The sequence below is a fragment of the Cottoperca gobio genome, chromosome 24 (genome assembly GCF_900634415.1).
Source record: "Cottoperca gobio chromosome 24, fCotGob3.1, whole genome shotgun sequence".
Taxonomy (NCBI): domain Eukaryota; kingdom Metazoa; phylum Chordata; class Actinopteri; order Perciformes; family Bovichtidae; genus Cottoperca; species Cottoperca gobio.
Window position 1 is genome coordinate 17,148,848 of NC_041378.1, and position 9,533 is coordinate 17,158,380.

Below are 9,533 nucleotides of genomic sequence, written 5' to 3' on the forward strand. Positions count from 1 at the left end.
GTCTTCATTTTGCTAATTAAGAAGGAAACAAAATGCTTACAGCACCGGGTATTCCCAGGCGGTCACCCATCCAAGTACTGACCCAGCCCAACTCTGCTTAGCTTCCGAGATCAGACGAGATCGGGCGTTGTCAGTGTGGTATGGCCGTAATCTGAAATAGAGCATATACACTTGCTGTTTATTGAAGGTAAAACACAATGAATTGTCTTTTCTTAATATACGCGGACAGTTCTATTCATGTCTTCATTTTGCTAATTAAGAAGGAAACAAAATGCTTACAGCACCGGGTATTCCCAGGCGGTCACCCATCCAAGTACTGACCCAGCCCAACTCTGCTTAGCTTCCGAGATCAGACGAGATCGGGCGTTGTCAGTGTGGTATGGCCGTAATCTAAAATAGAGCATATACACTTGCTGTTATATTGAAGGTAAAACACAATGAATTGTCTTTTCTTAATATACGCGGACAGTTCTATTCATGTCTTCATTTTGCTAATTAAGAAGGAAACAAAATGCTTACAGCACCGGGTATTCCCAGGCGGTCACCCATCCAAGTACTGACCCAGCCCAACTCTGCTTAGCTTCCGAGATCAGACGAGATCGGGCGTTGTCAGTGTGGTATGGCCGTAATCTGAAAATAGAGCATATACACTTGCTGTTATATTGAAGGTAAAACACAATGAATTGTCTTTTCTTAATATACGCGGACAGTTCTATTCATGTCTTCATTTTGCTAATTAAGAAGGAAACAAAATGCTTACAGCACCGGGTATTCCCAGGCGGTCACCCATCCAAGTACTGACCCAGCCCAACTCTGCTTAGCTTCCGAGATCAGACGAGATCGGGCGTTGTCAGTGTGGTATGGCCGTAATCTGAAATAGAGCATATACACTTGCTGTTATATTGAAGGTAAAACACAATGAATTGTCTTTTCTTAATATACGCGGACAGTTCTATTCATGTCTTCATTTTGCTAATTAAGAAGGAAACAAAATGCTTACAGCACCGGGTATTCCCAGGCGGTCACCCATCCAAGTACTGACCCAGCCCAACTCTGCTTAGCTTCCGAGATCAGACGAGATCGGGCGTTGTCAGTGTGGTATGGCCGTAATCTGAAATAGAGCATATACACTTGCTGTTATATTGAAGGTAAAACACAATGAATTGTCTTTTCTTAATATACGCGGACAGTTCTATTCATGTCTTCATTTTGCTAATTAAGAAGGAAACAAAATGCTTACAGCACCGGGTATTCCCAGGCGGTCACCCATCCAAGTACTGACCCAGCCCAACTCTGCTTAGCTTCCGAGATCAGACGAGATCGGGCGTTGTCAGTGTGGTATGGCCGTAATCTAAAATAGAGCATATACACTTGCTGTTATATTGAAGGTAAAACACAATGAATTGTCTTTTCTTAATATACGCGGACAGTTCTATTCATGTCTTCATTTTGCTAATTAAGAAGGAAACAAAATGCTTACAGCACCGGGTATTCCCAGGCGGTCACCCATCCAAGTACTGACCCAGCCCAACTCTGCTTAGCTTCCGAGATCAGACGAGATCGGGCGTTGTCAGTGTGGTATGGCCGTAATCTGAAATAGAGCATATACACTTGCTGTTTATTGAAGGTAAAACACAATGAATTGTCTTTTCTTAATATACGCGGACAGTTCTATTCATGTCTTCATTTTGCTAATTAAGAAGGAAACAAAATGCTTACAGCACCGGGTATTCCCAGGCAGGTCACCCATCCAAGTACTGACCCAGCCCAACTCTGCTTAGCTTCCGAGATCAGACGAGATCGGGCGTTGTCAGTGTGGTATGGCCGTAATCTGAAATAGAGCATATACACTTGCTGTTTATATGAAGGTAAAACACAATGAATTGTCTTTTCTTAATATACGCGGACAGTTCTATTCATGTCTTCATTTTGCTAATTAAGAAGGAAACAAAATGCTTACAGCACCGGGTATTCCCAGGCGGTCACCAATCCAAGTACTGACCCAGCCCAACTCTGTTTAGCTTCCGAGATCAGACGAAATCGGGCGTTGTCAGTGTGCTATGGCCGTAATCTGCAATAGAGTATATACACTTGCTGTTTATAGAAGGTAAAACACAATGAATTGTCTTTTCTTAAAATACGCAGACAGTTCTATTTATATCTTCATCTTGCTAATTAAGAAGGATACAAACTGCTTACTGCAACCAGGTATTCCCAGGCGCTTACCCATCCAAGTACTGACCCAGCCCAACTCTGCTTAGCTTCTGAGATCATACGAGATTGTCAGTATGGTATGGCCGTAATCTGAAATAGAGCATATACACTTGCTGTTCATAGAAGGTAAAACAAATTTAATTGTCTTTTCTTAATATACGCAGACAGTTCTATTCATGTCTTCATTTTTCTAATTAAGAAGGAAACAAAATGCTTACAGCACCGGGTATTCCCAGGCGGTCACCCATCCAAGTACTGACCCAGCCCAACTCTGCTTAGCTTCCGAGATCAGACGAGATCGGGCGTTGTCAGTGTGGTATGGCCGTAATCTAAAATAGAGCATATACACTTGCTGTTATATTGAAGGTAAAACACAATGAATTGTCTTTTCTTAATATACGCGGACAGTTCTATTCATGTCTTCATTTTGCTAATTAAGAAGGAAACAAAATGCTTACAGCACCAGGGTATTCCCAGGCGGTCACCCATCCAAGTACTGACCCAGCCCAACTCTGCTTAGCTTCCGAGATCAGACGAGATCGGGCGTTGTCAGTGTGGTATGGCCGTAATCTGAAATAGAGCATATACACTTGCTGTTTATTGAAGGTAAAACACAATGAATTGTCTTTTCTTAATATACGCGGACAGTTCTATTCATGTCTTCATTTTGCTAATTAAGAAGGAAACAAAATGCTTACAGCACCGGGTATTCCCAGGCGGTGACCCATCCAAGTACTGACCCAGACCAACTCTGCTTAGTTTCCGAGATCAGACGAGATCGGGTTTTGTCAGTGTGGTATGGCCGTAATCTACAAAAGAGCATATACACCTGCTGTTTATAGAAGGTAAAACACAGTGAATTGTCTTTTCTCAATATATGCGGACAGTTCTAATCATGTCTTCATTTTGCTAATTAAGAAGGAAACAAAATACTTACAGCACCGGGTATACCCAGGCGGTCACCCATCCAAGTACTGACCCAGCCTAACTCTGCTTAGCTTCTGAGATTAGACGAGATCGGGCATTGTCAGTGTGGTATGGCCGTAATGAGAAATAGAGCATATACACTTGCTGTTCATAGAAGGTAAAACACAATGAATTGTCTTTTCATAATATATGCGGACAGTTCTATTCATGTCTTCATTTTGCAAATTAAGAAGGAAACAAAATGCTTACAGCACCGGGTATTCCCAGGCGGTCACCCATCCAAGTACTGACCCAGCCCAACAAAATTTGACCCCCCCACCAGATTTACTGAGTACTTTGATGGTGGTTGAGGTTGAGAACCAATATCTCACAAGATCATATTTCAGGAAATGGTTACAGTGAAAAACACTGGCTGTCAGAAGTGGTATTTGATCCCACGCCTCCAGAGGGGACTGCAACCTAAAAAAAATCATAAAAACACATTAAATACAATTAAAGTCTTTGTGCATTTTGGTAAGAGCAAAAAATAGATGTTTAAAATCACAAAGGAAATATGACTATGGAGAGATTCTGAATTTTACCAAACCAAATCAATTGTACTATCAACATGTGACGTCATGAGAACCAATATCTCACGAGATCATATTTCAGGTAATGGTTACAGTGAAAAACACTGGCTGTCAGAAGTGGGATTTGAACCCACGCCTCCAGAGGAGACTGCAACCTAAACGCAGGGCCTTAGACCGCTGGGCCATCCTGACTGTAAAATTAGTATCAACTGTAAAAAAAATCGTAAAAACACATTAAATACACTTAAAGTCTTTGTGCATTTTGGTAAGAGCAAAAAATACGTCTTTAAAATCCCAAAGGAAATATGACCTTGGGAGATTCTGAATTTTACCAAACCAAATCAATTGTACTGGCAATAAGGGATGTCATGAGAACCAATATCTCACAAGATCATATTTCAGTGAAAAACAATGGCTGTCAGAAGTGGGATTTGAACCCACGCCTCCAGAAGAGACTGCAACTTGAACCCAGCACCTTAGACCGCTCAGCCATCCTGACTGCAAAATCAGTATTAACTGTAAAAAAAATCATAAAATCACATTAAATACACTTAAAGTCTTTGTGCATTTTGGTAAGAGCAAAACATAGATGTTTAAAATCTCCAAGGAAATATGACGTTGGAAAGATTCTGAATTTTACCAAACCAAATCAATTATACTTGCAAGATGTGACGTCATGAGAACCAATATCCCACAGGATCATATTTCAGGTAATGGTTATAGTGAAAAACACTGGCTGTCAGAAGTGGGATTTGAACCCACGCCTCCAGAAGAAGACTACAACTTGAACGCAGCGCCTCAGACCGCTCGGCCATCCTGACTGCAAAATCAGTATCAACTGTAAAAAAAATCGGAAAAACACATTAAATACACTTAAAGTCTTTGTGCATTTTGGTCATCCATCCATCCATCGTCTACCGCTTATCCGGAATCGGGTCGCGGGGACAGCAGCTCCAGTAAGGAACCCCAATCTTCCCTTCTCCGGGCCACATCCTCCAGCTCCGACTGGGGGATCCTGAGGCGTTCCCAGGCCAGTGAGGAGATATAATCTCTCCACCGAGTCCTGGGTCTTCCCCGGGGTCTCCTCCCAGCTGGACGTGCCTGGAACACCTCCCTAGGGAGGCGCCCAGGTGGCATCCTTACTAGATGCCCGAACCACCTCAACTGGCTCCTTTCAACGTAAAGGAGCAGCGGCTCTACTCCGAGTCTCTCACGGATGGCTGAGCTTCTCACCCTATCTCTAAGGGAGACGCCAGCCACCCGTCTGAGAAAACCCATTTCGGCCGCTTGTACCCGTGATCTCGTTCTTTCGGTCATGACCCAGCCTTCATGACCATAGGTGAGGGTAGGAACGAAGATCGACCGGTATATTGAGAGCTTTGCCTTCTGGCTCAGCTCTCTTTTCGTCACAACGGTGCGGTAAAGTGACTGTAATACCACCCCCGCTGCTCCGATTCTCCGGCCAATCTCTCGCTCCATTGTCCCCTCACTCGCGAACAAGACCCCGAGGTACTTGAACTCTTTCACTTGGAGTAATGGCTCATTCCCTACCCGGAGTAGGCAATCCACCGGTTTCCTGCTGAGAGCCATGGCCTCAGATTTGGAGGTGCTGATCCTCATCCCAACCGCTGCACACTCGGATGCGAACCGATCCAGTGACTGTTGAAGGTCACAGACCGATGAGGCCATAAGGACCACATCATCTGCAAAGAGCAGCGATGAGATCCTCAGGTCACCGAACTGCAACCCCTCTCCTCCACGACTACGCCTCGATATCCTATCCATGAAAATCACGAACAGGATTGGTGATAAAGCGCAGCCCTGTCGGAGGCCAACATTCACGGGAAACGAGTCCGACTTACTGCCGAGTATCCGGACACAACTCTTGCTTTGGGCGTACAGGGATTGGATGGCCCTCAAAAGTGACCCCCTCACCCCATACTCCCGCAGCACCTCCCACAGTATCACCCGGGGGACCCGGTCATACGCCTTCTCCAGATCCACAAAACACATGTGACCGGATGGGCGTACTCCCAGGCCCCCTCCAGGATCCTTGCAAGAGTAAAGAGTTGGTCTGTTGTTCCACGACCAGGACGGAATCCGCATTGTTCCTCTTCAATCAGAGGTTCGACTACCGGCCGAACCCTCCTTGCCAGTACCTTGGAGTAGACTTTACCAGGGAGGCTGAGAAGTGTGATACCCCTGTAGTCCCTGGTCTGCCAACCCCTAGGCACTGTCCCAGACTTCCACGCAATGTTGACGAGGCGTGTCAACCAAGACAGCCCCTCAACACCCAAAGCCTTCAGCATTAATGGACGGATCTCATCAACCCCTGCGGCTTTGCCACTGTGGAGTTGTTTGACTACCTCAGTGACTTCCATCAGGGAAATTGACGATGATCCCCATCAGCTTCCAGCTCTGCCTCAACCATAGAGGGCGTGTTAGTTGGATTCAGGAGTTCCTCAAAGTGCTCCTTCCAGCGGCCGATAAACTTCTCAGTTGAAGTCAGCAGGGTCCCACCCTTGCTGTACACAGCTTGGATGGTTCCTCGCTTCCCCCTTCTGAGGTGCCGGATGGTTTTCCAGAAGCACCTTGGTGCCGACCGAAAGTCCTTCTCCATAGCTTCTCCGAACTTCTCCCACACCCGCTGCTTTGCCTCTGACACGGCAGAAGCTGCCGCCCTTCTAGTCCTTCGATACCCTGCAACTGTTTCCGGAGTCCTCCCGGATAACATAACCCGGAAGGACTCCTTCTTCAGTCGGACGGCTTCCCTGACCACTGGGGTCCACCACGGTGTTCGAGGGTTACCGCCCCTTGAGGCACCTAAGACCTTGAGACCACAGCTCATCACCGCAGCTTCAGCAATAGAGGTTTTGAACATCGCCCACTCAGGTTCAATGCCCCCAACCTCCACAGGGATAGCTGAAAAGCTCCACCGGAGGTGTGAGTTAAAGATCCCCAGGACAGGGGCTTCCTCCAGACGTTCCCAGTTCACCCGCACTACCCGTTTGGGTTTACCAGGTCTGTCCAGAGTCTTCCCCCACCCCTTGATCCAACTCACCACCAGATGGTGATCAGTCGACAGCTCCGCCCCTCTCTTCACCCGAGTGTCCAAAACATGCGGCTTCAGATCAGATGATACGATTACGAAATCGATCATTGACCTTTGGCCTAGGGTGCTCTGGTACCACGTGCACTTATGAGCATCCTTATGTTCGAACATGGTGTTTGTTATGGCCAATCCATGACTAGCACAGAAGTCCAACAACAAACGACCGTTCGGGTTTAGATCAGGGAGGCCCTTCCTCCCAATCACGCCTCTCCAGGTGTCTCCATCGTTTCCCACGTGTGCGTTGAAGTCTCCCAGCAAGACTACGGAGTCCCCTACTGGAGCCCCCTGCAGGGCTTCATTCAGGGTCTCCAAGAAGGCCGAATACTCAGAACTGCGGTTTGGGGCATAGGCACAAACAACAGTCAGAGTTTTCCCCCCCATAACCCGAAGGCGTAGGGAGGCGACCCTCTCGTCCACCGGGATAAACTCCAACGTAGTGCCGCTCAGCCGGGGGCTAGTGAGTATCCCCACCCCGGCCCGACGCCTCACACATTGGGCAACTCCGGAGAAGAATAGAGTCCAACCCCTATCCAGGAGTACGGTTCCAGAGCCAAGACTGTGCGTGGAGGTAAGCCCCACCAGATCCAACTGGTAGCGATCCACCTCCTGCACTAGTTCCGACTCCTTCCCCCACAGAGAGGTGACGTTCCACGTCCCCAGAGCCAGCCTCTGCTGCCCGGGTCTGGTCCGTCGAGGTCCCTGACCATCACTGCCACCCGTGTGACAGCGCACCCGACCCCAGCAGTTTTTCCCATGAGTGGTGGGCCCACAGGATGGATGGGAGGCACCACGTAGCTTCTTTGGGCTGTGCCCGACCGGGCTCCGTGGCAAACCCGGCCACCAAGTGCTCGCTGTCGGGCCCTCCCTCTGGGCCTGGCTCCAGACGGGGGCCCCGGGCTTCCTCCGGGCAGGGTCTCTCCTTTCCTTTCCCTTTCTTTCATGAAGTCGTATTTGAACCATTCTTATTCTGGCCCATCGCCTGAGACCAATTTGCCTTGGGAGACCCTACCAGGAGCACTAGGCTCCAGACAACACAGCTCTCAGGTTCATAGGGACACACAAACCTCTCCACCACGATAAGGTGATGGTTCCCAGAGAGGGTGCATTTTGGTAAGAGCAGTAAATAGATGTTTGAAATCCCAAAGGAAATATGACTATGGAGAGATTCTGAATTTTACCAAACCAAATCAATTGTACTAGCAATAAGGGACGTCATGAGAAACAATATCTCAAGAGATAATATTTCAGGTAATGGTTACAGTGAAAAACACTGGCTGTCAGAAGTGGGATTTGAACCCACACCTCCAGAGGAGACTGCAACTTAAACGCAGCGCCTTAGACCACTCGGCCATCCTGACTGTAAAATTAGTATCAACTGTAAAAAAAATCGTAAAAACACATTAAATACACTTAAAGTCTTTGTGCATTTTGGTAAGAGCAAAAAATTAATTTTTAAAATCCCAAAGGAAATATGACTATGGAGAGATTCTGAATTTAAACAAACCAAATCAATTGTACAAGAGATGTCATGAGAACCAATATCTCACGAGATCATATTTCAGGAAATGGTTACAGTGAAAAACACTGGCTGTCAGAAGTGTGATTTGAACCCACGCCTGCAACCTGAACGCAGCGCATTAGACCGCTCGGCCATCCTGACTGTAAAATGAGTATCAACTGTAAAAAAAATTGTAAAAACACATTAAATACACTTAAAGTCTTTGTGCATTTTGGTAAGAGCAGAACATAGATGTTTAAAATCCCAAAGGAAATATGACTATGGAGAGATTCTGAATTTAAACAAACCAAATCAATTGTACAAGGGATGTCATGAGAACCAATATATCACGAGATCATATTTCAGGTAATGGTTACAGTGAAAACACTGGCTGTCAGAAGTGGGATTTGAACCCACGCCTGCAACCTGAACGCAGCGCCTTAAACTGCTCGGCCATCCTGACAGTAAAATGAGCATCAACTGTAAAAAAAATCGTAAAAACACATTAAATACACTTAAAGTCTTTGTGCATTCTGGTGAAAGAAAAAAATAGATGTTTGAAATCCCAAAGGAAATATGACTATGGAGAGATTCTGAATTAAAACAAACCAAATCAATTGTACAGGGGATGTCATGAGAACCAATATCTCACGAGATCATATTTCAGGTAATGGTTACAGTGAAAAACACTGGCTGTCAGAAGTGGAATTTGAACACACGCCTCCAGAGGAGACTGCAACTTAAACGTAGCGCCTTAGACCACTCGGCCATCCTGACTGTAAAATCCGTATCAACTGTAAAAAAAATCGGAAAAACACATTAAATACACTTAAAGTCTTTGTGCATTTTGATAAGAGCAAAAAATACATCTATAAAATCCCAAAGGAAATATGACTATGGAGAGATTCTGAATTTTACCAAACCAAATCAATTGTACTGGCAATAAGGGACGTCATGAGAACGAATATCTCACAAGATCATATTTTAGGGAATGGTTACAGTGAAAAACACTGGCTGTCAGAAGTGAGATTTGAACCCATGTCTGCGACCTGAACGCAGCGCCTTAGATCGCTCGGCCATCCTAACTGTAAAATTAATATCAAAGGAAAAAAAAATTGTAAAAACACATTAAATACACTTAAAATCTTTGTGCATTTTGGTAACAGCAAAACATAGATGTTTAAAATCCCAAAGGAAATGTGATTATGGAGAG

The 9,533-nt window shown here is 45.8% G+C and overlaps 13 non-coding genes and 3 pseudogenes across 13 annotated transcripts; all 16 read right to left on the reverse strand.

The window, feature by feature from the left end:
* Positions 1–33: 33 nt before the first annotated feature.
* LOC115004091 (5S ribosomal RNA) lies at positions 34–152 on the reverse strand. Its single transcript, XR_003831749.1, has one exon. It is a non-coding gene; the product is annotated as a 5S ribosomal RNA (ribosomal RNA).
* Positions 153–272: 120 nt separating this feature from the next.
* On the reverse strand, positions 273–391 carry LOC115004092 (5S ribosomal RNA). Its single transcript, XR_003831750.1, has one exon. It is a non-coding gene; the product is annotated as a 5S ribosomal RNA (ribosomal RNA).
* Positions 392–512: 121 nt separating this feature from the next.
* On the reverse strand, positions 513–631 carry LOC115004093 (5S ribosomal RNA). Its single transcript, XR_003831751.1, has one exon. It is a non-coding gene; the product is annotated as a 5S ribosomal RNA (ribosomal RNA).
* A 122-nt stretch (positions 632–753) lies between these two features.
* Positions 754–872, reverse strand: LOC115004094 (5S ribosomal RNA). Its single transcript, XR_003831752.1, has one exon. It is a non-coding gene; the product is annotated as a 5S ribosomal RNA (ribosomal RNA).
* Positions 873–993: 121 nt separating this feature from the next.
* LOC115004095 (5S ribosomal RNA) lies at positions 994–1,112 on the reverse strand. Its single transcript, XR_003831753.1, has one exon. It is a non-coding gene; the product is annotated as a 5S ribosomal RNA (ribosomal RNA).
* Positions 1,113–1,233: 121 nt separating this feature from the next.
* On the reverse strand, positions 1,234–1,352 carry LOC115004097 (5S ribosomal RNA). Its single transcript, XR_003831755.1, has one exon. It is a non-coding gene; the product is annotated as a 5S ribosomal RNA (ribosomal RNA).
* Positions 1,353–1,473: 121 nt separating this feature from the next.
* Positions 1,474–1,592, reverse strand: LOC115004098 (5S ribosomal RNA). Its single transcript, XR_003831756.1, has one exon. It is a non-coding gene; the product is annotated as a 5S ribosomal RNA (ribosomal RNA).
* A 120-nt stretch (positions 1,593–1,712) lies between these two features.
* Positions 1,713–1,832, reverse strand: LOC115004115 (5S ribosomal RNA). The gene has a single exon (XR_003831772.1). It is a non-coding gene; the product is annotated as a 5S ribosomal RNA (ribosomal RNA).
* A 121-nt stretch (positions 1,833–1,953) lies between these two features.
* On the reverse strand, positions 1,954–2,072 carry LOC115004163 (uncharacterized; annotated as a pseudogene).
* Positions 2,073–2,425: 353 nt separating this feature from the next.
* LOC115004099 (5S ribosomal RNA) lies at positions 2,426–2,544 on the reverse strand. The gene has a single exon (XR_003831757.1). It is a non-coding gene; the product is annotated as a 5S ribosomal RNA (ribosomal RNA).
* A 121-nt stretch (positions 2,545–2,665) lies between these two features.
* LOC115004105 (5S ribosomal RNA) lies at positions 2,666–2,785 on the reverse strand. The gene has a single exon (XR_003831762.1). It is a non-coding gene; the product is annotated as a 5S ribosomal RNA (ribosomal RNA).
* Positions 2,786–2,905: 120 nt separating this feature from the next.
* Positions 2,906–3,024, reverse strand: LOC115004125 (uncharacterized; annotated as a pseudogene).
* Positions 3,025–3,144: 120 nt separating this feature from the next.
* LOC115004205 (uncharacterized) lies at positions 3,145–3,263 on the reverse strand (annotated as a pseudogene).
* Positions 3,264–3,819: 556 nt separating this feature from the next.
* trnal-uag (transfer RNA leucine (anticodon UAG)) lies at positions 3,820–3,902 on the reverse strand. The gene has a single exon. It is a non-coding gene; the product is annotated as a tRNA-Leu (tRNA).
* Positions 3,903–4,126: 224 nt separating this feature from the next.
* Positions 4,127–4,209, reverse strand: trnal-caa (transfer RNA leucine (anticodon CAA)). Its single transcript has one exon. It is a non-coding gene; the product is annotated as a tRNA-Leu (tRNA).
* A 3,888-nt stretch (positions 4,210–8,097) lies between these two features.
* On the reverse strand, positions 8,098–8,180 carry trnal-uaa (transfer RNA leucine (anticodon UAA)). Its single transcript has one exon. It is a non-coding gene; the product is annotated as a tRNA-Leu (tRNA).
* Between the last annotated feature and the right edge of the window lie 1,353 nt (positions 8,181–9,533).